Source organism: Rutidosis leptorrhynchoides, chromosome 4 (assembly GCF_046630445.1).
Source record: "Rutidosis leptorrhynchoides isolate AG116_Rl617_1_P2 chromosome 4, CSIRO_AGI_Rlap_v1, whole genome shotgun sequence".
Lineage (NCBI taxonomy): Eukaryota > Viridiplantae > Streptophyta > Magnoliopsida > Asterales > Asteraceae > Rutidosis > Rutidosis leptorrhynchoides.
In genome coordinates, this window is record NC_092336.1 from 257,055,426 (window position 1) to 257,061,437 (window position 6,012).

Here is a 6,012-nt window from a genome sequence, read left to right on the forward strand (position 1 = left end):
TCAAACTTAAGCTTATTTTCACATTTTTATCAAATCTACACTTTTTCAAATAAGCATATACGAAAATTTTCGCCAAGTTCATAAGCATTCAACTCAAATAATATGTCAAAATAATCATTACTAGCAATTAAACAAGTCTCAAATGGCATTATCTTTCAAAAATCAAGTTCATGAATTTTGGACTTGAAAAAGTCCACTTTAATTCTCAAAATCATGTTTAGGCTCAAAGTTTGGATCATTTAACTACCTAGACATGTTACACTACTCAATTTAGCAACAATTCATGACAAAAATCGGCCATAACCTGTTTATATCAAAAAGCCCCAAATTGCTCAAGAACACAAACCCTAGATTATTCAAAATTTGAAGTTTAAGGCTTCTAATCATGTTAAACAGCATCAATCTAGGTTATACAAGCATAATACATAAACAATTTAAGTCTAATTACACTAAAAAGCATCAAAATTAAATTGGGGAAAAAATAGCTCAAGAACACCAAAATTCGGATTAAATGGTGTTTAGGTGTAGAAATTTACCGTTTTTCTTGAGAAATTCTTAGATAGCATCCTTCTCAACATGATTTTAGCAAAAAATTTGGTGATTAACGGTTAAAAATTGGGATTTTTGGGGGTGATTTTCGGGTTTTTTCGGGTGCAGTTTCGCAGTATTTTTGCTGTGTTTTGTGTGGGAGAGTGAACTGATCGTTCAGCTCTTTATATTTTTTTTTCTGTAATTTGGTCCCTCCGCGACTCGCGGAGATTTAGGCTCCAAACTCCGCGAGTCGCGGAGTTTGGTATTTTTTTTTTTTTTTTTTTTTTTATAATCATTAACTTTTGAAAACAATTAAGAAATTAATTTTAAAATTTTGTTTCCCTTGTTATTTAGGACGAGGTCGTTTCGGATCGATGTCCTAGTCCGTCCTTCGACAAAATTTTAAAATTTGTCTTTTTGTAGCGATTGTTTTAAAAGCTAAGATTTTTGGGTTTTTTAATGTTTTTGGCATACTTTAAATCAATAAGATTAAAAATAATGATAATAAAAGTTCTCGTCCCTTCCTTGGGTAAAGCAATTTCGGTTCAAAGACCTAGTCTTCAACTTACGACGAATTTTAAAAATCATATTTTTAACTTAATGAGATAAAGTAAATTTTTGTTTTTAAATTCACACAACTTAAATATAAAATTCAAAATTAAAAATTAAAAATTAAAAATTCACACCAAACTTAAAATTTGAATTGCATAAAATTAAAATTTCATATTTTAAAAATTAAAAATTCACACCAAACTTAATTTAAAAATTCATATTATAAATTCATACCAAACTTATATTAATTTTTCAAATATTTACAATTTTAAATATATTGTTTTTACAAAGTTTACAATATTAATTTAAGATTTAAATATTAATTTTAAAAACATGGTAAAAATAAAATTAAAAATCTTTTTGTCTTTTTATCCCACTTTAATCAATCAAATATTATCAAAAATATGCGCCCCTCTTTTCGGTAAAGTAATTTCGGTTCCAAGACCTAATTTAACTCATGACGAATTTTTGAAATATTTTGGGTTGATTGATTAAAGATATTTATACCTTAAGAATAAACGTTAAATTTCGCAGTGATGTAATAAATTTTTGAATGATATCAATAATTTCGGTCGCCAAACCTAATTTTATTTAATACCAATTTAATACTTTTTAGTGAACAAATTAGCGTTTATTATCAAAAGGTTAAAAATAAAAATAAAAATAAAAACTTTACAAACATACCTGTGAAATAGATTTCTTAGTTATATGATCTATTATATTCATAAGATAGTCGGTTTAATTGGTTTTCCATGGCTGCATAGGCGTAACCTCGAGCATTCATTGTCTTTTCTTCTAAACATATGAACGGTCCGTCTCTGCATAAAGTAACAAATTCGGTATTTGAATAGGTTTGATTATTTGAACATTTACCTCCATGTGACCATTTTCCGCATTTGTGACATCGTTCTAGGTGTCGTGCTCTTCTTTTCGCTGCGGATTTTGATTTTCCTTTACCAAATTGTAACTTATTATCTTCGCATCTGGATCCTTTTCTAACTCCGTCCATTCTTTCTCTGATTACTGATACTAATTCACTCGGTAGTATGTCATTATTTCTTTTAGTGATCAAAGCGTGTAGCATTAGACCATGGTTTAGTTCACAGGCAGTCTTCATTTCGTAAAAACCTAAAAAAATAAAAATTCAGAATGGGGGGAGAAGACTAGTTCTTTAGGGTCTGCTAGGGAAAGACCATACGTGTTCCATTTTCGAGAACTACACGAAAACAGACAATCTAACTCTAACAGAAATACATATTATCCTTTAAAGACTTTATTCTCCCCACACTTAGTTAGCTGTGGTGTCGAAATTGTGATTAACTTCGTTGTCGACTTCCACCGGACCATGTATGTAATGTTTAACTCTGTGACCATTAACTTTAAATTCAATCCCATTTGAATTTATTAATTCTATCGTTCCGTATGGGAAAACTCTTTTGACTATGAATGGTCCAGACCATCTTGATTTCAATTTTCCAGGAAATAGCTTGAATCGTGAATTGAAAAGAAGAACTCTGTCTCCTTCTTTAAATTCTTTTGAACTTCTGATTCTTTTATCATGCCATTTCTTCGTTCTTTCTTTATAGATTAATGAATTTTCGTATGCATCATGTCTTAATTCTTCTAATTCATTTAGTTGACTTAATCGTAGACGTCCGGCTTCATGTAAATCAAGATTACATGTCTTCAAAGCCCAAAATGCTTTGTGTTCAATTTCTACTGGAAGATGACATGCTTTTCCATAAACAAGTCTAAAAGGTGTGGTTCCAATTGGAGTTTTGTAGGCTGTTCTAAAAGCCCAGAGTGCATCCTCCAATTTAATGGACCATTCCTTCGGATTTGATCCTACGGTTTTCTCTAGAATACGTTTTAAAGCTCGGTTGGTATTTTCAACTTGTCCACTTGTTTGTGGATGATATGCGGTGGAGATTTTATGAGTTACTCCATATCTTTTAAGAACTTTCTCAAGTTGATTATTACAGAAATGAGTACCCCGATCACTTATTAAAGCTTTCGGTGTTCCAAACCTTGCAAAAAGACGTTTTAAAAAGTTGACTACAACTCGTGCATCGTTAGTTGGGAGAGCTTGTGCTTCCGCCCATTTAGATACATAATCAATGGCTACGAGTATATATAGATTATTATGAGATTTTGGAAATGGACCCATAAATTCAATACCCCAAATGTCAAATACTTCACATACTTGGATGACATTTTGTGGCATTTCATCACGTTGACTTATTTTTCCGGTCCTTTGACATGCATCACAGGATTTGCAAAGAAGGTGTGCGTCTTTGTAAATTGTAGGCCAATAGAATCCAGCTTCATAAACTTTTCTTGCTGTTAGTTGAGGCCCATTATGCCCTCCTGTTGGTCCTGTGTGACAATGGTTTAATATTTTACTAGCTTCATCTTCAAATACACATCGGCGTATTATTCCATCGGGACAACTTTTAAACAGATGTGGATCTTCCCAGAAATAGTGTTTTATATCACTGAAGAATTTCTTTCATCTTTGGTACGATAATCCTTTTTCAAGGAATCCACAAACTAAGTAGTTTGCATAGTCTGCAAACCATGGGATTTCTTTATAATCTATCTTCAATAGATATTCATCAGGAAAGTTGTCTTGTATGGCCGATTCATTTAGAACTTCTAATTCGGGATTTTCAAGACGAGAAAGATGATCAGCGGCGAGATTTTCTGCTCCTCTTTTATCTCGGATTTCAATATCAAACTCTTGTAAGAGTAAGATCCAACGGATTAATCTTGGTTTAGCATCTTGTTTTGAAAATAGGTATCTAAGAGCAGAATGGTCGGTATAGACCACCGTTTTTGCTAGAACGAGATATGATCAAAATTTGTCAAAAGCAAAGACAATAGCAAGGAGTTCTTTTTCAGTAGTTGTATAGTTCGTTTGTGCTCCTTGTAATGTCTTACTAGCATAATATATAGGTTGAAATCGTTTTTCAATCCTTTGTCCTAAAACGGCTCCCATTGCAAAATCACTTGCATCGCACATTAGTTCAAATGGTAGATTCCAATTTGGTGTTATCATGATCGGCGCATTAGTGAGTTTTTCTTTAAGAATATTAAAAGATTTGATACATTCATCTGAAAAGATGAATGGCGCATCCTTTTCTAGGAGTTTATTCATAGGAGTGGCAATTTTAGAAAAATCTTTTATGAAACGTCGGTAAAAACCGGCATGCCCTAGAAAACTCCTAACTCCTCTAACATTGGTGGGATGTGGAAGTTTAGCAATTACATCTACTTTAGCTCTATCCACTTCAATTCCTTCTTTTGAAATTTTATGTCCAAGAACGATGCCTTCTTTAACCATGAAATGGCATTTCTCCCAATTAAGTACTAGATTTGATTTTTCGCATCTAATTAGCATTCGTTCCAGATTAACTAGACATGATTTAAATGTATCACCGAAGACTGAAAATTCATCCATGAATACTTCCATGCATTCTTCTATCATGTCATGAAAAATCGCCATCATACACCTTTGAAAGGTTGCAGGTGCGTTACAAAGTCCAAATGGCATGCGTTTGTAAGCAAAAGTACCATAAGGGCACGTGAATGTGGTTTTCTCTTGATCTTCGGGTGCTATTGGAATTTGAAAATATCCGGAAAATCCATCTAGAAAACAATAGTAACTATTTCCGGCTAATCTTTCCAACATTTGATCTATGAAAGGTAAGGGAAAGTGATCTTTTCTGGTGGCGTTATTTAATTTTCTATAATCAATACATACACGCCATCCTGTTACAGTCCTAGTAGGAATAAGCTCATTTTTCTCATTTATAATGACAGTCATGCCACCCTTCTTAGGCACGCATTGAACTGGGCTTACCCATGGACTATCAGAGATTGGATAAATTAAACCTGCATCTAGCAGTTTAATAATCTCTTTCTTAACTACATCTTGCATATTAGGATTTAGTCTTCTTTGGCGTTGCACATACGTTTTATGACCTTCTTCCATAAGGATTTTATGTGTGCAATACGAAGGACTTATTCCTTTAATATCATGAATCTTCCATGCAATGGCTGGTTTATGAGCTTTCAACACAGAAATGAGCTGTGATTTCTCATTTTCAGTAAGAGAAGATGATATTATTACAGGTAATTCAGATTCACCATGTAAATAAGCGTATTCCAAATGGTTTGGAAGTGGCTTTAACTCTAATTTCGGAGGTTCTTCTATCGATGATTTATATCGATATCTGTCTTCTTCTTTTAGCATTTGAATTTCTTCTGTTGTTGGTTCATATCCATTAGTTATAAGTGTAGCTAACATTTCAGCTTCATCAATTGGTTCATTACCTTCTCCTAAAGAACATTCTCCTGTTCCTTGTAATTCTGGAAATTCTTCTAATAATTCTGCATGTGCATCTATAGTTTGAATATAATAACATGTATCATCTGCAGATTGTAGTTGTTGCATTGCTCTATCAACTGAAAAGGTAACACTCTCATCCTCTATACTTAGGGTCAGTTTCTTACCGAACACGTCTATCATTGCTTTAGCCGTGTTTAAGAATGGTCTTCCTAATATGAGAGGAACTTGAGAATCTTCTTCCATGTCCAAAACAACAAAGTCTACTGGAAATACTAAAGTACCAACTTTAACTAGCATATTCTCCATTATCCCTCTAGGATATTTTATTGATCTATCGACTAGTTGTATGCTTATTCTTGTTGGTTTTAATTCTCCAAGGTCTAGTTTAGCGTATAGTGAATACGGCATTAGATTTATACTAGCACCTAAGTCTGCCAATGCTTCTATTGAACTAAGACTACCCAGAAAACATGGAATTGTGAAACTTCCTGGATCAGATAGTTTTTCTGGTATCTTATTCAACAGCACTGCTGAACAATTAGCATTCATAGTAACAGCCGAGAGTTCTTCCATTTTCT